The sequence below is a fragment of the Mus caroli genome, unplaced genomic scaffold (genome assembly GCF_978045245.1).
Source record: "Mus caroli unplaced genomic scaffold, Mus_caroli_1 scaffold_14, whole genome shotgun sequence".
NCBI lineage: Eukaryota > Metazoa > Chordata > Mammalia > Rodentia > Muridae > Mus > Mus caroli.
The window spans coordinates 27585403-27607577 of record NW_028227269.1 but is presented as its reverse complement, the minus strand read 5'-3'; the positions used below and the strand labels follow the sequence as shown (position 1 = coordinate 27607577).

At 43.6% G+C, this 22175-nt stretch overlaps 1 protein-coding gene across 16 annotated transcripts in view; it reads right to left on the bottom strand.

Moving 5' to 3' along the window:
- Nucleotides 1-22175, bottom strand: part of Myt1l (myelin transcription factor 1 like) — a 391301-nt gene that overhangs the window by 264665 nt on the left and 104461 nt on the right. For all 16 annotated transcript variants that reach the window (XR_015045201.1, XM_085830269.1, XM_085830266.1 and 13 more), the window contains exon 3: nt 12565-12671. The gene's annotated coding sequence lies outside the window, so the exon portion shown is untranslated. The remainder of the gene's footprint in view (nt 1-12564; nt 12672-22175) is intronic.

Sequence of the window (22175 nt, the reverse complement as noted above, 5' to 3'; positions counted from 1 at the left end):
CACACAGACATACAAAGACAGATACATACTCATACAGAGACACAAAGACAGATAGGCACATATACAAAGACAGACACAGACACACAAAGAGAGACACAAACAGACACACTCATAAACACAGACATACATAGACAGACACACACACATGCACACTGAGCCACCTAGACACATATACAAAGATAGACAGACACAGACATTCATAGACACATACACACATATGTACACACACATACACACAGAGTTTTGGGGTGTTTTTTTGTTTTGGGTTTTTTTTTTTTTGGTTTTTGCTTTGTTTTTCTTTTGTTTTCAACAATTTGAGAGAAATCCCAAGATTTCATTCAAGCTCATTTGGGCACAATAACATTTTGATCAACTTACAATTAGCTTGGCAAAATACATATTCTGTGGGGAGACTAGAATGTGACAGGCAATTTACATAACTGTGCCACTGCTTCGCTCTTCAGAATCTGAGGCCCTTCCACAGCACACAATACAAGCAGGTCAGTGCACCTCCACCCAACAAAGCCAGGGTAGTTCTCAGCCTTTACTAGCATGTCCTGGCATGGGAAGATGCAGATGTAAGCCATATCAGAGGGAGAAAGGTGGGTCCCTTCGTCAGGCTCAGTTCACAAGGGGGCTTCACCAGTCTCATAGGCAGCAGCCTGCCACCCTTATATAATCAAATGTCTATGGACTGGACTCTGGCCACACAATCGTTTTGTAACATCACCCTTACTGTTTAAAGTTTTCCTGACCATTTGGGGTGGGGGCAGCAGGAGGGAGGAGCCTCAGCGCTAGGTGGGCGTTGCTGCTTTACTTCTCTGTTGATGGAGAGTGGCGGTTTATCTTATCTCCGTGTTTCTGCCGTTGACATCAGTGGCCCACAAAGAGTCTGGATGATGTATGAGCACACGAGAAAGGACACCAGGATAAAAGTGGAGAAGTGCACGCTTTATGAATACTTCGTGGGGCCAAACGCTGCCGTTTCCCTCCTGACACTGCTACCTGCTTCAGTATGAGGCACAGACACTTTGCTTTTTAATCTCATTTAATTTAAAAGAAAAACCTATCGGTTGCCATAGAAATATGTTTTCCTGCTGACATTGTTATCACAGCAGCTAGTCTGTAGGTTTCACAACCAGCAGCAAGTGCCTTTCTAACGAATAGGGTTGGTTTGTCTCCCTAAACGCCTACAGATAGTAGGTCCCCAGCAGGTCCCTCTCCAGAGGCCCAGCATCACAAACCAGAGAAGTGGTTATGAAGACTCTACAGCCAATTTCTATCACCCTGGACTCTGTCCACTCCAGCCCATTTCCTAAGATCCAGCTCTCCTCCTACAGGAGGCAGAGCTTAGCTTTCTCTTACCCTTCCTCCCACCGTACAGTCATAAGCACCATACACAATCCACCCAGATCACACTGCCCACACAGCAAGGAAGGAGCTTTTGAGTATGATCATGGAGATAAACCCTACAGTATACCCTTGCCATGCATATTGAAAGAGAAAGAACCGTCTGATTCCTTGCCATTGTTTCCTGTCTGCAAGGAAAGGTTTGGCAGATTCACGGGGAGCCGTGAAACAGCGTGTTTGGCACAAAGTCACCTCGACAGTAATTTGCATGTTCCAGGCTGTCATCCCCAGTCTGTGCCTGACAAGGCCTGCCGGGGTCTATTGGAAATGTGCACAACCGCATAACGCCTTCCTTCTCCATTCCTCATGTCCGAAAGCAGAAGGCTGGAGCTAGAGCTGCTCACTGTTCTGAGTGGAATTCATATTAGCCTCCCACTGTCTATTCAGCGTGGCTCTGCTCTCAGCCCACTGCTTGCACACAGGTCCTCATGTGTGTATATGTGCACATGCATGCATATATGCACACACAGGCATACAAACATTCACAAACACATGTAGACTTTTATACACTTCTTTGACTGAAGCAAAGCACACAGGCATTACTACTGATGTGCAGAACTGGGTGAATAGTAATTGGTAACATCATGTCCTTCATTAGCAGGTGAGAAGGGCAGGTGGATCTGCGTCTCTGCACTCTGGAAGGGCCTGTGTTCATTGCTGAAGGACACCTGGGTATAACACCATCTGAACCCCTATTTAGAGGATGTCCTGTCCTCTAGGGCATACTACTGTGTAGCATACTCTCAGGACTGCTGAGACAAAGACAACGTTAAATACTATGTCTCCATTTTTTTTTAATCAGACTATTGCCATGTCAAGTATGCATGAAGGTGAGCTGGGGCTGGAATGTCCAGCTCAGTGCCATCTAGAGAAGTTCTAGTCCCTATATATGCTGGCAATGAGCAAGCTACACAAATCAAGAAAAGATGAACCTCCCTCGTCACTCAGTATAATTCCTTATGGCCTGAGGAATGCAGGCCATGCTCAGAGCAGTGCAAACAGTTGCCTAAGCCATAATCCCCTCTCTCTGCCTTGATCTGCAGAGAGAAGCTAGGGAGATAGTAAGGGCTGATGATGTAGCACACGACTGTAAAGAACGTGTCCAGCGGACAGTGCTGGCTTTTCCACCTTAGTGAGTTCCAATAGCTTTACACCTCACATGCAGTAATAAGGTGTGTGCTCCTGACTCTCAGTGACCAACTGTACTGACCACACATAGCTGGGCTATGGCTGTACCCATAAGTGTCACAGAAACTAAATCACTAACTTCACGTATAAGCAATTGTCAAGTTGCTGCAACCATCTACAGGTTAATCTTGGGATTTACCAATGTAGGTCAGGACTGTGGGGAAGCCAGAGGTCCTTCTCATGGAAGCTGTGGCCAATGGGAAGGTGATCATGGAGCAGAGGGAAATGTCCTCCACAGGCTCATGCATTTAACCAGTGCCTTTTCATGTCTTGCTGCTATGTGGGGAGGTTTTTGGAACCTAGGGATGGTGGCCTAGCTAGCAGAATGATTTGGTTCTGAGTTCTCTGCTTCCAGATACACTAACATGTGCCGAGCTGGTGTGTCTTGCTACCCCTACCACTGATGGAGATGACTTGGTCATCATGCCTTCCTCATCAAGCTAGACTGAAGGATCTGAAACCCTGAGCTAAAATAAGACTTTCCTTCCTTTAGATGTTTCTGTCAGGTTTTGGTCACAGCAGTGAGAAAAATAATAAAAAATTATACTGAGTAAGCAGTCGTGGTGCTGTGATAAACCTGTCTATGTGATTGTTAGGGTTTTGGATTAGTCTGTGGAAGGAACCATAGACTACAGGAGCCCTAGAACGCTGTAATCAGGCTTACAGGCCCATTCCAGTGGGAGTATGGATCAGAATACAAATGCATGCAGCAAGCACATTGCTCGGGTTTCAGATGGGAGCGAAGAGGCTGCTGGGAAGGTATTCTAGCTAAGGATTTGTTTCCTTTCTGTCCATGTCCTGACAATTTGAGTGAGGCTGAATTCCAGAGGAATGGACTAAATTATTCAGAAGAAGAAATTTCCAGATATATTTCCACTTAGGCTGCAGCATGGATGTTCCTTGATTTTTAGCCAGATTTATGGAGAGTGTCAGGGTTGAAAAGTAGAACAGAATGATGTAAAGAAATGTCCTGAATTATTTCTAGTTAAGTTACACAACAACTTGGATGTTTCAAGGTAAGCTGCATTTGGGGAGAAGAGAAAATGGCTGACAGAAAAGGGCTGGCCACCAGGGTGTTCCACCACAGATGTACATGGGCCTTTCCATGATACAACAGTATAGAGTTAAAAACAAAACAAAACCATCAAAGGACTAGACGGTTTGTGTAGGGGTTTTCTATACAGACATAAACATGTTTAAGGAAGGGAAATGGAAGGAGAGGATGAGCCATATTTGTAGTCTAAAGTGATGGAGCTGAACAAAACTGTTGCCATAGGGCTGGCTTGATGGGTCCTTGGAAACCAGATGGAATGGAGGCAGCACACAGGATCCTCAGATGGGTAGATTTCTGGGTAGCTGTCTTTATCCCTAAACATCAGAATCTCTGGGTCATTGATTTTTTTAATGTTCATACCTAGGCCCTCATCTTGACAACTGTGATACCATGGGCGTGAATTGGGAAGACAACTCTACTACAGCCAAAAAAAAAAAAAAAAAAAAAAAAAAGGCACCATTGGTGGTCCTTGTGTCTGTAGTTACAGAACCTCTTGGAAAGGGCAAGTCTAGGGTCAGCAGCCCACTCCTAGCTAGCAGAAGCAGGTATCTCAGCTCTTTCACTCCCTCAGGACACAGGCACACGGGCAAAGCTCCAAACACACAGTCTATGGCTTAAGAACAGAAGGTGACATTTGGAGCCAAAGCTTGGTCAGCAATCTCTGAGGCTCTGCCTGGTGTCAGATCTTTAGGCCACCAGGTTATCTTAATGTCATTTGTTTGGAGCAAGAGTGTTGAATCAGCAAAAGGGAAGCAGGGTGAGAACACACAGATAAACTTGCGTGGTCATGCCCTTGTCAATCTTCCATGGGACAAACGGCAGAGCCACAGCTCTGTGAACAGTCTGCTCTTCCTACCCTCTTTCTGAGCACACAGACATTTACAGCAGCCAGGTCCCCTGTATGGCCTGGGATCTGACATCTGAGGAAGAGAGGGCTAAAGTTGGCCATCCTGTACCATCTCTGTGTCCCCCGACCCCAAGAAACCTACACCATCCTCCCATGGCCCCAACATTCTACACCATTACCCCAGCCCCCAATATGACTTGTACCATCCTACATCCCCATAGGCGTCCCATCCAGAAGAGTTAGTAATACACCACTTTAAAGCAGAGCCGTTCATGAGCCTTGCTTGTGGGTAGGCGCATTCTTGTCCACAAGTCCTCATACCAGGATCACATTGAGTAACGTTTTTCCCCATTTACCAGACACCAGTGTGTAAATGCAGCAGTGTAGCTGAGGAAAAGCTTGTTCTGACAACTCATCTGTGGCTGATCATGAGTGCCAGATGCCATGACCACGGACGTCTGTCCATCCTGCAAGATGCTTTCCTCGTCCTCTGCTAATGAGGGGAGGCGGCTTGTTGGTGTTTCCACAAGGAGCCTCTGGGAGAAAGGTAGGCATCTCTCCAGGGAAATTAGGAGCAGAGTTCACAAGACTCTATCCACAGGAAGACTCAGCTTGATGTAATAACAAAATATTTACTTGAATGTTTGAGAAACACATTTAAAAAGAAAAATTAATATTAAGATTCACTAGTGATCTTATGGTCTATATTATGATACTGTTAGAATGGAGTATATGAATCATACAACATATATACATGTACATACAAAAGCAGCGATGTGCCCACTTATAGATGCTCATAAGTTCATGCTACAGATTCACTTCATACCACATGCATACGCACAATCACATATACATGACAAAAGATGTGCATACCTATACATGCTTGCTTCCACTATTCATGGACAGCAATCATGCATGAAAACATCACATGCCCCACAAACATATAACACATATCTTATATGCACACACATATGCTTGCATACATGAAGTCCATTTATACACTCACAAACTACGTTTTGAGTCTTTTGAAAGCAGGTTGCCCAAATCATAACAACTTAAACGTAAATACTTCAATATTCGTCCTTTAAGGGGAAAAAACCCTGTATTTTCCTACATAATATATGGATTACTTTAAACAGAAAAATTGTGTGTGTGTGTGTGTATATATATATATATATATATATATATATTTGATGGTATATATATATATATTTGATGGTCGATATTTATAGCTCCCCACTTGTCCATCCATAGCTAATTTAATAAGTTAGTTATAACTAATATACAAGCCTCTGGCCCCTTTAGTGTTCTCAGGAATTTTTGCCATTACTATTGCTACTCTTCCATTCCACAGCTATTTCTCGAGCGTTATATTTAAAACCACTTTACTTAAATAAGTTGAGACTCTGCCCTTAAGATTATCACTCTATTATCAAGTAAATGAATAGTGTAATATGTAATCTCTTAATGAAGATTTTGTAAATTAAGTTGTAATTTAGAATTTTAGGGGCTGGAATGTTTGTGAGATGTGAGAGCTACAGGGAAGGCAGGCACACAAATGTGTTGTTAGCCAAGATGATGTCTTCTGTCCTTTTATTTATTCTCTGCTCCTCCCTCCTTCCCTCCCTCCCTCCCTCCCTCCCTCCCTCCCTCCCTCCCTCCCTCCCTCCTGCCCTGTTACCCGTCCTTCTTCCTTCCTCTTTCTTCTCTTCTTCCCTTTCTTTTTCCTTCACTCCTCTCTCCCTCCACTCTTTCACCTTCCCTTTCTTTTCCTCCTATCCTTCCTTCTTTCTCCCTCTCTCCTCCCTCCCTTCCCAGACTTCTCCATCTTTCTTATCCCTTGTGGCTATCACCACCATACCTTGAATTGTTTTCCTTATTTCCTAACTCAGATTTTAACCGTTCAAATCAACTAGAGTCTGTGCATCAACAATCAGTGTCAAATGGGATTCCAAAAACATCCCTGTGGCCTGATGTCCAGGGAACAACTGTGACCTGCTTTTCATGGCCAGAGCTCAAGTCCAAACACCTCATTCAGGAGCTTCTGGTCTCTACCGGTAAAGTTGAACTGCTTATATCTATCAACTCAGAGTGACTAAGGGGCACGTTAGGGACTTACTTTAAAATACTTCTGGGTTACTTATAAAGTTTGTTTTGACTAAGAAAGACATTTGCATGTTTCAAACGTAAAAAAGCAAGTGATGAATGAATGAAGAAAAATAATGAGAAATTTCTCGCTGGATTCTGAATTATCTGCAGAAGCACACACAAACATTTCTACTGGCTTCTTGTCATCCCTAGATGCTTTATGCAAATATAAGCAAATGTACACATGTGTGCAGCCAGAGCCTTCCTTCTCTTCTGCATCTTGCATTTTTCTTTGACAAAATGTCCTTGAAATCCTCCTGCAGTGGCTCACGGAGCACCACTTCATTTTTGACACAGCTGTGAAGTGAAGGCACTCTGATTGGAAAAGCTGAGCACACAGCACGGATATAAATCAGTGTGGCTCTGCCTCAGTCTTTTATGGTAAAGCCAGTGAGTCTTGGTTCTTCATGAATAGTAATGAGAGGGCCTGGGCTGTGTGCAGCCATGGAGCTACATGAATCAGGCACTGCTGTGTCGAATGATACCAGCCCTGTGACATGGTACCTTCCCACTACTTCAAACACAAAACGGATGAGAATGATCCTTTATCCTAGGTCTCCCGAGCTCACACCTCCATCTTTATTATATACCTCTGCCCTCGCTGAGACCTTCTGTGGCTCCTGCTGGATTCTGTCCAGCGGACTCTCCCTCATCCCTATCTCTCAGCGTAGCTCCCACATCCCTGATTCCCTAGCACTTGCCTAGATGATGGGGAATCTAAGTAATTGGCCAGAAGAGTCTTCTAAGAAGCTTCCACTGATGCGATTTCTCCTGCTTTGGTGCCACACTGCAACTGCCACTTCAGCTGCTCCACTTTTCTTTCTATGGTGTGTTTAGTTTTTGAATATATACATGAAAGGATACCCCCACCCCCAAATTCAACAGTTCAACACCAATAGCTCTCCAGCAGAATTATAGTTCCATTTCCCCATCTAGTATCTGGTATGCAGTGCTGGCTTGAAGACACCAAATGAATGTATAGCATACATTTGTGTGTAGGAGAGACATGGAATAATTTATCTAGAGATGTTTTATTGTAGAAGAAGAGAAGCATCTATCTAATTTTGCTATAGGCAAACTTCTTTCTCTTCCTGTACGGCTACAAGAAGCAATGAGTTAAGAAGCTGAAGAAATAGGGAACCTGCAATCAGTGGATCATCATGTGTGGATCTCAGGATGCGCACTGTGTTAAGTGCTCAAGGCCAAGATTAGAAAAGATGATGCTTCCAGGAGGCTGCAGGGGAAGGGTATTGCAGAGAAGGCTGGGAGTAAGAAGTGTGGCTCCTTTGACCTTTGGCCCCTAGCTACAGACACTGATGACAAAGGCAGTTAAGAAGATATGCATCCTGCTATTCACATGAGTAATATTTACCAGTGGTCATCCTGACAGCTCCTCCTAGTGTGAAATTCATAGTAGCATCTGTCTTACTGTAAAGTCATCCATTCATTGCTGAGATCAACCACCCACATGCCATACAGAGCAAGCCACGGACTAAGAGCTGGAGCACAGATAAGCCCTGTCTTTCCCTGCAGGAGCTTCAAGCTCTGTACAGGTCTCCTTGGTCTGAGAACATAGATATAACAAAAGCAAGACAGAGTGTGAGGTCTGGCATGGGGTACTCACTCCACCAGCAGGCCTCCCCTAAGCTGCTTCTTTGTAAAAGCTATGGGGACCAGATCCACCTTCCTAGCAGTCTTGTAAGAGCTCGAGGCACCAGGTGGTGACCCACTCCAGGTGGTGATGGAGAAGGTTGGTTCTCCTCCATCTACCCTCATCTCAAGCACAGCACAAAGGCCAGGACTGGGTACCACCTTCGGTGTCTCATGAATCAACACCATGCTCTCTAGACTTTATCTCCATCGCTGACAATAAATGATGATTACCCTTTAGTGGATGGGGGAATCTGAGACTCAAATTCTATGAGGTGAAGGCAGTGGTACTTGTCCCTTGGTCTGACCTCTTGGGATATGCTGCCCTTCTGTCTTCAGCCACCTATGCTGCCCTGTGTCTGGAAGCCCATTCTTCCTGAAGTGGAGTGACATCGGTGTTCCCTGAAGGTTGTTCCCTCGCTCATGCATGGAGTTACAAAATAATACAGAATATGTTGCATGCATGGGGAGTTAGCTGCCGATCTATGTTTCCACTAAAAATCTGTGCTTCAAATTCTTATCTTCAATAAAGTAGCCTTTGAAAATGTCTATGGTATCCTATCGAGTGATTCCTGAAATTAACCCTTTTAGAAAACTTGTGATACAGGAGAATTTGAAAATAACTATCTTTTGTGACTAGTGTTTTATTGTCTTTGTATCTTTCTGTTTGTTTTCCTATTACATAGTATTTGGGAAAACAGGCCAAGTGCATTCTGTTATAGCGAGGCATGGGATGCTGCCCTGCACAGTAGCTCCAGCACTGTCCCAGAGACACGGGCACAGGTGTTGCCAGTTTTCTAGGCTTGTTCTCTTTTTCAGTGCTGTGTGAGGTCTGTGTAGCCATCTCCTCCCTGGGTGTCAGAGTCACAGGACTGGCTTCACTTGGTGTGAGGGTTAATCCTTACTGTTGAATAAGAAGATTTGGCATCACCTAGGAGAGACATGCCCCTGGGGCCTGTCTGTGAGGATGTTTCCAGAGAGATTTAACTGTGGAAGGAGGATATACCAGGGTTTCAACTTGAACAGGGAGAAAGAGAAAGCCAGCTGAACACCTTCGATCTTTGCTTCCTGACTGCAGATGGAATATGACTTGCCCTCCATGCCTTCTCCCTTCATGTCTAGCCTGTGTTCTTCTGAACTGTGATAAAAATGAAACACTCTCTTGCTTTTCAGTCAGTCATTTTCACAGCAGTGAGCCATGCACCTGGGGGATCTCAAGGTGGTTGGCAGAGTGGTGTTGCCATGGAAATACTAGAAACTCCTCAGTGAATTTCGTAGGCTTCCTGGGGCCCACTTGATCACAACAGACTGTAGGCTATACAGCAGCTACTGGCTCAGGCTGGGTCCTGAGTTGCATCCTTTCACAAGAGCAAACTCTTGATGGGCATGCCCCCAACATGTCTTTCTGTGGAGTCTGTAAGGAAGACTAGCATGGGGCTCCCATCTCAGAAACCAACAGGATTACTAGCATTCCTGACATCCCATCCTTGCCATCTGTAATCATTTTGCAAAGAGAGTTTTCTTGGGATCAGCCCTGTCTGATTGGTCTAGTATTGTCTGTGGTTCATTTTTGAATGATGGCAGTGACTCCTGGCCTCAGAGTCTCTGCAGTTATAACCCCTAAAATGTTTACTCTTCACTTCTGCTACTTTATTTTCTATCATTAGAGCAAACAGCCAACATGTCAACTCCATAAGAACAGAAAGGTTTATTTTAACTCACAGTCTGGAGGTGTCAGTCTGTGACTAATTGGCCCGTCGCTTTGGCTCTATAGTTTGGTAGCATGTCATGGAAGAGAAAGTCTGTTTACCACACAGCCTGAACATACTAGAGAAAGAGGATGGTCTTGGGTTTTTCTCTCCCAGTAAGGACATACACTTGTAGTAACATGCTTACTATTCAGGTAGAGTATGTAAATTACCCATATACACATACAGGTGAATGCCACCTCAGACAGAGTTTCACAGAAGTGGAAATGGCACACACACACACACATACACACACACACACACACACACAGTCTCTGAACACTTCAACACACATTTATACTCAATGGACCTGTTTATATTGTTCATTCCTAGTGGTCCAGCTGATGAAAGGTCTAACTTCCTAGTACACATGGGTCTTTGGGAGCCATTTAAGATCTGAGCCATAGCCTCGGCACCTAAGCAGCACATAATGCCACCCTGAGCTATGGCACAATTATCTCCAGACTGTGATCTAGTCCGTGGCCATATAAGCACCAACATTTTGTTTCTGCACTGGAGGGAGGATCACCATAACTCTAAGGCCAGTCTAGACTACAGGAGTGGGAATCCCTTCTCAAAAGACCAAGGCAACCAAATACACAAAATCACCTCACCCTAAAGTCACAGTGTAACTGGCAGTGTCTTCTGCCCTTTCTGAAATTTCACCTTCAGTCACCATCAAAGCCAGCATGAGACATAGCTCACAAGTATTGAGGACCGGATGGCATCATCCATGTGAAATGCATGTATTTGTGTCTTTGACTATCATTGTTTTCTGGCTGGATCTGGAAGCCAGGAGCCCTCACACCCAGAACAGTCTGCTAACACATGCTTAACGAATCACATGAAGTCATAGAGAAAGTCATGAGAACAAGGGACGAAGAGATTAGACATTTTACCTTCTTTAAGCAAATTCAACTTGCTCAACCAACATATAAACATAGGCATACATATATCACACATACACATGTATATACATATACACACATATGCATATACACATATACATACATATACATACATATACATAGACACATACACATAGGCATACACACATATACATAGACACATACATATACATACATATACATAGACATATATACATATGCATATACACATATAAATATACACATATGCATACATATACATAGACACACACATATACATACATATACATATGCATATATACATGTATATGTGTATGTATATACATGCAAGATATATCTTGCAGAATCAAAAGGCTGCCATGGTTGAGATCTTATAGAAGGCCAAGTTCTTCAGCACATACATGGATTGCTTTTTCAAAACTAGTTGCTACCTCTTCATTTTTTGATGCTTGTTCACTTTCCAGGAGGTTTGTATCGGACACTTTTAATTAAACTGCATTGATAATCTTCACTCACCTGGAAACATTTATTCAATGTTAAAAATACCAATTCAATACAGGCTCATTAAAATATTACTTTGGTAGAAAGTAGTCCACTAAGCAGTCTCATCACTAAAACTCAATGAGATCTGGAAAAACCAGGAAGCCTGTATGTGTGAAACCTAAAGTCCAGGAATGTAACTGAAAGTATGAGGTAACACTAAACCTGAGTAGGGTCTGTTGTTGTCTGTGTATTTTTTTTTAACTGCAAGGAAATGTACAATTAAGCCTAATGCCTTTCCCAAGCTGAACCAATGAGCACAGTGGGTTTCTTCAGGGGAAATGAGTAGGGTGTAGAAGGGAAAATAATGGGAACAACCGTGACCTATTACTGCAGTTCACAATGCTCTTAAGACAGCAGCCCCACCAGGCTGTGGCATATGGGAGTCAATAGCAGCCTCTCATTTCCACAGAGTGGGATGGAGTTCCATTACCAGACAGGCAAATGGGATAGTTGGCAGACAAACAAATTACTATTGCACTGTGAACCTGAACATTCAGACCAGAGCTTCCCACCCAGAGAATCCCGAACAACTGACATTTTACCAGCCTTTCCCTTTCTCGGAGAGAGCTTCATGCACTCAGGAGGAGAGTAGCAGAGGCTTCGAAGCCAGGGAACTGCACACACCCACAGGCTGAGCTTTGGTCTGTTCTGAGGTCTGGGTCACGTTATGGTCACCCAGTTCTCTAGCTCTGACACCTAGCAGCAATCCCCTAGTAGTATTTTTTTGCAGCCATCCCACCAGATCAGACCAGAATCCCCTCTAGACCAGAATTTGTGAACTCAAAATACGGCCTCTTCTGCTTTGAGTATAGAACCTGTTTGCAGAACACGTGATGGTTTCAAAGGAAACACAGTCCCATTCTCTCACAATCGTAGCCCAATAGTGAGTCACAACACCTTCAGGGCGCCATGTGTCCCCATCATGTCACCCATGTGTAACCGGTATCAAGAACAACAGAGCACCCGCGAATTAAACAGCAGATGCTCTGTAACTATGAAGTGGTTGTGTGAGGAAATGGATGGTGTAATGTCTGCCCCCACATACTTTGAGGGGTGACCCACAGCATCAAATAGGAAAGGACTTGGTACCTGAGTTCACTCTCTGGGTCCTCTTTGGACCAGCACTGCTGGATCCCTCCACAGGACTTGGAGATGCTAGCTAGATGTTCTCACCAATTCCTCCTAGTGTTCTTTTCCTAAGGGACAGAACAATAAGGACACAGTTAGTGACAAGAGGCAAAGGCAGGCTGACTGTGCCTCACAGTTAAAACAGCTGTGTTTAAAGACAGCCATCCACGTGCTAAGAAGGTGTTGTCCAGAATTCTTGATTTCATGGTTCAGTGTGTAAAAGGCACTCACCGTCAAACCTGATGAGCACAGTTAGATACCCAGGAGAGAACGGACTTCCACAAGTTGTTCTCTGACATCCATAGTACACCCCTCCTTCCCCTACCACACACACAGATAAACAAACAAACAAATAAATAAACATGAAAAATAATTTAGTTTCCAGGTGGTGGTGTCCCCCCACAAATAAATACATAAACAAGCAAGCAAGCAAACAAACAAACAAATGTAAAAAAACCATTTAGTTGCCAGGTGGTGGTGGCACACACCTTTAATTCCAGCACTCAGGAGGCAGAGGCAGGCAGATTTCTCACTTTGAGGCCAGCCTGGGCTACAGAGTGAGTTCCAGGCCAGTCTGGACTACACAGAGAAACCCTGTCTCCAAAAACCAAAAACCAAACCAAATCAAACCAAACAAACACACAACAATTTAGTTAATTCACTTTGAAATCGGAGTTATTTGCCAATTTTAAATGCATGCCCTATTTGAGACTAAAACTAAGTGCATATAATAACACTTAGATTGACCAACTCCAGGCAGTCTGTACATCATTATCTTCCTCACTACTTTAATGAAATCAGGAAGCCATGCAGTAGGTGAGAAATATTTTATATGTTAATTTCATAGAAACTGGGTTTTTTGCTCATACAAAATACAGTTTGGCAATGCCCAGGGGACTTCCACATGTCACCCTGCTTTATCTTTTACATAACAAACAAAAGAAATTATCTTCATGAGTAGAAATTTAGAATGTTTTATTAACAATATTGCCATGGTTCTGATTTTTAAATACCTAAATTATTTCAAAGGATACCATCAAAGAAAGAATGCATTTAAAAAATGAGAGAAAACTTGAGACTCAGATGGAAAGAGCTAGAGAGCTAGGTGCCTGGCTGTTGAAACCATTGTCTCTGATGCTAAGCTCCAATTCAGAGGCCTCATTAAATCCAGTCTATGGCAATAACAGCCGAGGTGTTAATGGGTGGCAGTGAAGTGTGGCAGGGAATGAAGAGACCCTCAGGGCTCTCCAGTTTACATCAGCCACACGCAGCAGCGTTACCATAAATCCTCTAAAAGACACTACGCTCCACTTCTCACAGGCTACCTGGAGATAAGTCAGCATTCAGAGTGCTCAGCCAGGGGACGGAGAGGCCAACACCAGGCTCCTACATAATGCACATGGTCTGCAAAGCCCTGCTAGAGCAGATTCTCCTGCTTTCCCTAGTGGGAGCACAGTAAACAAACAGGCAGAGGACAGAGCACTCTGGAGATATCCCAGGGGGTTCAGAAATCTTCCTGTTCCCCACCAACCAAATCAGGCTGAAAACTGGAAAAATAAATGGTGTTGGTATTCTGCTTCTAAGTCTAGAACCATTTGTCTGCCACATCCTGTGACATTCTTCAATGTGTTAAGGTTTTAGTACGTGACTGTGGATTTCTCTAATCTATAGGACCTAACACTCTTATGCATGCACACAAGCACAGAGGCTTACATATTCCCAATCAAGAACATGCTCTCTCATACATATATATCTCTCTTATACATATATATACCGACATACTCTCATATACACAGCTACATGCATACTATAACATATACACACACACACACATATACTCATACACACATATCTCTATATCTATACCTATGCTCAAATGCATGTATGCTTAATTATGGACACACATGTGAATAATTCACACACATATGCAAATGCATGCTCACATACACAACCATGAACACACATGCACATTCATTCCCACAAATGCATGCACTCACCACATATCACACATGCATTCACTTACATGTATAGTCCTGCACACACTCATATATATATATGGAGTACATTTGCTCATGTAACTTTTACATGACAGTGGCAAATGTCCTAATTGCTATCAGTCAGCCCTCCGTTCTAGGAGCCAGCTATTCAGGTAATCCTCCAGATTAATACCTTTTCCATCCTTGGACACTGACCACTGCAGCTCAGAATCCAAAGCCTCCGTCTTGCAAGACAAGAGGGGTCAGAGTACAGAACCCCCTGATTCATGCTGCTGGCTCTCTGCAGCTGAAGGCTTATCTCTGCCATTGGGCTTCTTTTAACTTCTGTGCAACTGGCACCTGATCTCAAGGTCAGAATATGGAGAGGCATTGAGCACACAAATTCGAGGTCCCTGACTTTTAAATGGTAGCACTGTTCTTTTCACAGATGTTATGGGGTCACAGGGCCTAGCTGACCCCACACACAGTTACATTCATACCATTGCATATATAAAAACATATCCATACACACATATCTATATATCTATATCTATGCAATCAGCAGTGATAGGACACCTTCTGAACAACAGAACCACTGATGTTCACCTTCTCTGCCCAACCCTCATGATGCTGGGATACATTTAAAATTGATCCTTTAGCACCTGTTAGTTAGGGTTACTGTTGCTGTGGTGAAACACCAGGACCAAAGCAACGTGGGAAAGAAAGAATTTATTAAGCTTGTTTTCATATCACTGTTCAGAAAGGAAGTCAGAACAGAAACTCAAGCAGGACAGGAACCTGGAGGCAGGGGCTGATGCAGAGCCCAAGGAGGGGTGCTGCTTACTGGCTTGCTCCTTATGGCTTGCTTAGCCTGCTTTCTTACAGAACCCAGGACCACCTGTCCAGAAATGGCATGACCCATAATGAGCTGGGCTCTTCTCCATAAATCACAATTTAAGAAAATTCTCTCCATGCTTGCCTATAGCTGGATCTTATGGAGGCACTTTCTCAGCTGAAGCTCTCTTCTCTCTGATGCTTGTATCATGTTGACATAAAACTACCACTATAGCACCCCAGACTTTTTCAAAGACTTCCCAATGCCCCATGGTGTACTTGACACAAATAGCCTTTCTGCAGGAAGCTGAGTGACTGATTTGAGGCAGTTCTTCTGTTTAGTTGCCTTGGGCACATTGGATGCCCTTAGCACTGGTTGATGGCATCAGGAAATGCTCCAGAATGCTTTCTGCCTCGCCATGCTTCTAAAGGGGCCCTGCTAATGGCAGGAATGATGAGGCTCTCCCAATTTCAGGCCTGGGAGGTGTTCCCTGCATGGTCTCCACTCCTGGGGCCAGCACTTGACTTTGTGCACCTTCAACCCTGCAGGCCTGACTTGTCTGAGGTTTCTCAGGGCACAAATGTCTTTTGTATAAGAGGCTTCCACTGTGAGAAAGTGCATGTAGGCTACCTTCATGGCTCCACTTTCATTCCAGTGGAAATTATTTTAGCTTTTATAGTGTTTTTGGTTTTTGTTTTTTTTGTTTTTTTTTTTCTTGATTGTAGGAGCCAGAAGGGTAAAGGACACCTGCCCACAGAATCAACACACCTGGGCTCATAGGGGCTCATTGAGACTGAACCAACAATTAGGGGGCCTGCATGGCCCTAACTTAGGCCTTCTTCATATATGTTACAGTTATATAGCTTGGTCATTTGGTGGGACTCCTAATGCAGGGAGCAGGGACTCTTTCTGACTCTTTTGCCTGCTTTTTGGACCCTCGTCCTCCTGCTGGGCTGTCTCATCCATCCTTGATATGAGTGGAAGTGCCCAGTCTTATTGTAACTTGATATGCTGTGTTTGGTTGATATCCCCAGAGGCCTTCCCTTTTCTGGGGATAAATGGAGGGGGAGTGGATGGGAAGGGAGCTGGAGGGAGGGGAGGGATGGGAAGAGAGCTGCGGGGAGGGACTGGGAGGAGAGGAGGGAGGAGAGGCCGTGGTCAGGATGTAATATATGAAAGAATAAATTACTAAGAAAAAATTAAAATTTTCCTTTTTCAGCGTTCTGTATGAGCCTAGGCTAAAACATGAGGGACATGTTTTGACAGTATGTCTTCCTCAGGCCTGCAAAGCTGAACAGTAAGATCCAGGCAACTGTCTGCCAGTCCTCGTGCAGCAGAGGGAGGAGTAGACGCCTGGGCTGGGGTGGAGTTAATAATGAGACCCCGTGAGACACAGCCCAAGGACTCTGTCCTGAGCAGGGTTGGCTTTCCTAGACTGGTGTCTCCGCACCATCTGGAGCTGAAAGGCAATTTCCAACAGGACTTCCTTATAGTTTAGTGGTCACGTCTGGAGTCCAGATGGTGGCGAGGAAGCAGTGCGTCCCAGCTGCCTGTGGGAATGAACATCCCTATGACTTGCATACACATCCCTGCCTCCTCTCCCCGTGTTTCTACTGATGGAAGGACCACACTCTAGGGCGTGATGAAGGACCTATGCTAATAATTCATGGGAACTCTCTGGTTCACCATCTTCCCTGCTGGAATAGGGTTGTGTTTCCCTTCATGCCAAGTTAGCCATATGTTCGGAGCCCCACTCCCATGCTTACGTACACACTGTTTCAGAACAGCTTGTGAGATGATAATTCAATTTCTTACGTCTATGAAATTCAAAGTATGTCCACTTCCAGATTTTCAAAAGAGAGAGGAAGGAACCTTTACAGAAAATAAAGACTATAATAAGACAGGAAGGCACATTACAACAGACTATGAGACGGCATCTTAAAGAGAGACAGCAGGACATCAGAAAAGGGAGGGTGAGGGCAAGACTTTTCTTTCTGTGTTTAAAGGTATCTGATTAGAGTCCAAATCAATTACAGTTTTGATCATAGAATCCAATATTTTGTGTGTTGGTATGCATCTGGGCAGTTCTGAGAGTCCAAATCTCCTTGCCATGTGCAGATTTTCCTATCACATTGCTCAAGTTTCATTCCTGATACTGTTAACAAAACACTGGACAAAAGCAACTTAGGGGCAGAAAAGTAAACCTTTTCCCTTCAGCTCACACTCCATGCTGGAGCGCATCATGGCAAGGAGTTCACAGTGACAGGGGCTTGAAGCGCCCAGTCACAGCCATGAGAGGAGAGAGCGAATGAGCTCAACGTGCCTGTCTCTCCTAACTTCACTTTCTCTTTCTTCAGTCCAGGACGCAGTCCTTGGAACACGGTCCAGGGGCTAGGAATTCAGTTGTGTGAGAGGAATTCCGTGTGATGGTCAGAACATTCCAAACAACAAAACCAAACAACAACAACAGCAACAAAACCATGACAACAAACAAACACATAACCACAACAAGACAAGGCTCTTGTAACCTCAGTTTCTTCTAAACAGAATTATCCTTCGAATGTGTTTGTAAACTTCTTCCATGTGTATTGGATATGAGCAAGTTTACTTCAGATTATTCATTATTGCTTGCTATTTTTGTTCAATTAAATGTTTAAACTGTCCTTTATATGCCTCTATGAAAAAAGCATGTTTTGCCACATGTGGCGTGCTCTTGTGATTATATACAGTTAGAACTCATAAACACTTGTGTGATTGCTCTTAACCCTCCAAGTGTGAATTGTCTGAGCCTCTGAATAAAGTTGGCTATTACATGAGACTTTAGTCGGCCTCATTTATCAGCTCCATCAGGTCCCATAAGCTCTACTGGTGACAGTCATGAAATGGTGCTCTCAACATTCTAGGTAGGTCTTTCTAACTCAATTAATCCAGTTAGGAAAATCTCTTAAAAACATGCCCACAGGACAACCTAATCCACACGATTCCTTACCTGGGCTTTCTTCAAAGGCAATTCTAGATTATATTAAGTTGAGTAAACTTAGCGTATCACAAGAATCTCCCTAGACCCTGGGTAGGATTGGTGCCGATAATGAAACCATGATTTAATCAGGGAGCGTGGTTTCAATTGATAACAAGAAGGAGACCAATGCTCAAAGTTTACAATGTGGAGGTATCAATAGATAAAGACATCCTGTGTATAACCTCCAATGTATAACAAGCTTAAGATGTGTCTGTCCTTCACTTCAGACCTGTATTCATAGTCTCCATCTTGTGGTAATCTCAATCCTGATGCATAAAAGGCCTCCTGAACCCACGGGGATGTGACCAGAGCCACCAAGACTCTGACTTAGTGCCTAGGATGGGATGTTAAGGGCTTTATCCTGACTATTGGGTATGTGGAAGCAAGGGAAGTGAACTCCCAAGCGGGCTGAAGTGGATCTACATGGAATACCCTTGTCAGGAATTTGGCAGCATGTGTGCTAATTTTGAATATGCATATGCTGATTTAACAATTTTAGTTCCTAGTGTCTACCAAATATGTTTTAGTCACACGTGTGCATAAATGCATGTTAAAATTGTCATTACAGTATTGCATTTAATCAAAAATCTTGGGTGAAATGAATTGATTCGATGATTCTAGCTAAAACATGAATCTAGAATCGATCCTTGTGCATGACAAGCAAGACGACAAAACGGATGCTGCAGGGGACACAGTCTAACACTGTTGAGACACAGGACATATACCAAAGCCCGGTGCTCTACCTTGTGCTTCCATGAGTAAAACACGCATGCGCAGAGTGCCAATGAGGGTGCATATAAACCATAAGCCTACAGAAGTCATGCTCAGAAAAACGGGTGGGAATATGGAGTGGGAGAGCAACCCTACCTTGCCCTGTAGATTCTGTATAAAACTTGATTATGAAAGCAAATTCATGTGCATTTATGTCACGGACTAAAATCATGATATCATATACCCATTACTAGTTTCAAAAAGTATACATTTTGATTGCTGTAAAGAATGATAGATGAACTTAGGTTTGAAATGTATACTTCTAAAACTATTATAATTTCATGACATTTAAACCATTCACTGGCACAAGGTATAGTTTAAGGTTGGTCCTAGAGCCTATTGTTATGTACACACCAGGAAACATCACCCCAAGGAAATCACAATGAGGCTCTATTAGTGCATTATGGTGTATTTTTCCAGGTTGAATGAAATGATACAGGCAATTAAAAACATAGATAATTAAAGCTAAGAATAATCAGTTTGGGGGAATATCCTTATCTTCTCTTCTGGGTGCTGCAGCACTGGGAGGACATTTGGCTGTTTATGTTCTCATGGAGACCATCCATGGACAGTAAGGATCTATCTCTAAGACGCTGTGCTAGCAATGGACACACTCAAGAACATAATAATTCTTCATGCAGAATGTGAAAGGTAAAGATAATAGTAGCTAACGAGGACTATCCTGGGCTTTGTTCATCCCATCTTATGGTGTCTGGTTGTGTAAGCGTAGAGGGGATCAATCTTTATAAAATCTTTTAAATGACCACTGTGCCAGCATTTGACCCTGGAAGTGTCCCATCCATCCGCTAACCTTTCCAATTGCTAGTGTCTTTTGGCAATTGACAGACCAAATGGTTGTCCCTCTCCTTGAATCTGCAGCTTCACATTACCAAAGAAACCCCAAACCAGAAGATGTCGACCTTGTGTGCCTTCCTTTCTTTCTTGAAAGTCCTTTGGTTCCACCATGATGCCCCCTTTTGCTGAGCTCTCATCACCTCCATACCTGTTCCCTAACTGCCTCTTATTCTTCCATACTCTTAGAAAAATCTCTGTGCTATTCCTCATGGCATGTCACACCCGCCATCTACCCATGGTTACGGTACTATCATCACATTATAACTCTTACACCTGCATTACAGTTGAAAATTAAAAGTGACTCTGCATACAGACTTGTAGATAGAGTCTTGCCAATTACATGGGTGAAGAAACGGAGCCCTTGACGCAGAAGACAGAAGCAGAGCTTGGAAAGAAAGCGTGCTTACTCTGGTCTTGACATCTCCTAAAGCTTGGCTATATACCAAGTTCGTAGGTTGCACTGCCTTCTGGAGAGTATAATAGATCTTTGTGTCTGGGCTCTCCACCCCCAACCCCAGCCATGATTCTATGTGAACTTCAAAAAGTTGTTGTCATCCTTCATATCACATCCAAACATTTCTTTAATCTGATACTTTTAAGATTAGTGTCCAGGAAGACAGCCATCTTCTGGCCAGTCCCTCATACCCAGTCCCTCTGAGTTGTATGTGCAGAAGGGCTTTGGCTGTTTTCTTTCTTATGCCCCATTTTTGCTGTCACTATCAAAGATGCGGAGATTCTGGGAGACAGGAATATTTAATAATCAATTGGAAAAATACCAATATCTAACATATTTACCAAAGACAAAGATGGAGCCCAGGACTATCAGCATCAGCTATGATATCCTAGTTGTGAGTGTATGTGTGTGTTAGAAAACACCTCAAGTACACAAAGAGAGATGTGTGCATGGGTGTGGGGTGGGCATGTGCACAGGGTCATGTCCCACTGTTGTTTCTGAGGTATGGCAAGATCCAGGATGGTGTTATTAATTACTCACCATATTCCAACATTCCTGCAAAGAGTTGCTTGACAGACAAGTCCTTTGGAATGGCAAAATCTCTTGAAATCTAGATAAATTGTTGTATTTTGTAGGCTGTCATTGCAGAGTATAACTTGAATGAAAGCTGTATATGAGTAGAAACAAGGGGAACCTGAGTTCATGTATGACTCTTGCTGCAGACAGGTCCCGCTGTGTGGAGACAGGGCCTTGGGCCAGGCATAGCTTACTGATTATCTACAGTTACAGTCACTGTTCTTACAAACAAGTTGCAGAAAGGTGTACGTGGGACAATGAGATTCCTCCGCACAGCTGTGCCTGCTCTTCTTGCTCACTCTCTCCCCTGTGATAAAAAGCTTTCAAAGATGAGGTTCCATGTTAATTCCTTTATCTGATCCTCAAAATAATCCTGAGCCTAGGGCAAGGGAATTTCAAACAGCTTTGTCTTTTAGAGAAGCTGATTTCCAGGAAGGTGATCTGCTTGAGACTGCAGAGCTAGTGTGGACTGGGCGCTTCCTAGCAGAGCCTGGCCATGTTGCCACCCTACCATTGGCTCCAGAATTGTGTGCAACTTTGGGGGCAAGAAATTACTGTGTCCCCAGGCTTAGCCCTACTTATCTTCTGGGAACCCTGGCCAAGGAGAAGTGGTGTTTTCCTGCATGTAGGATCTGCCATGAGAAACTTGGGGAGGGACACATCTTCAGAATGTTAAACCAGTATATGTCAATTCTTATTTATTTATTTATTTATTTATTTATTTATTTATTTATTTATTTATTGGTTTTTCGAGACAGGGTTTCTGTAGCCCTGGCTGTCCTGGAACTCACTCTGTAGACCTGTCTGGCTTCGAATTCAGAAATCCACCTGCCTCTGCCTTCCAAGTGCTGGGATTAAAGGCGTGCACCACCACTTCCTGGCTTCAACTCTTAAAATCAAACACCAGAAGTTATTTCTTTCTGTATCACTTTAAATAATTTAAAGTATAATCAGTCCTAGAAGAGCTAGACTGTAGAGTCATTATAAGGAGGATAGTTACATTTTTGTGAGGTAGATGTTGATTCATTCCCTCCCCCTGCTCTTTCTCCCTCCTCCCCTCCCTCCCTCTCTCCCTTCCAACTTCTT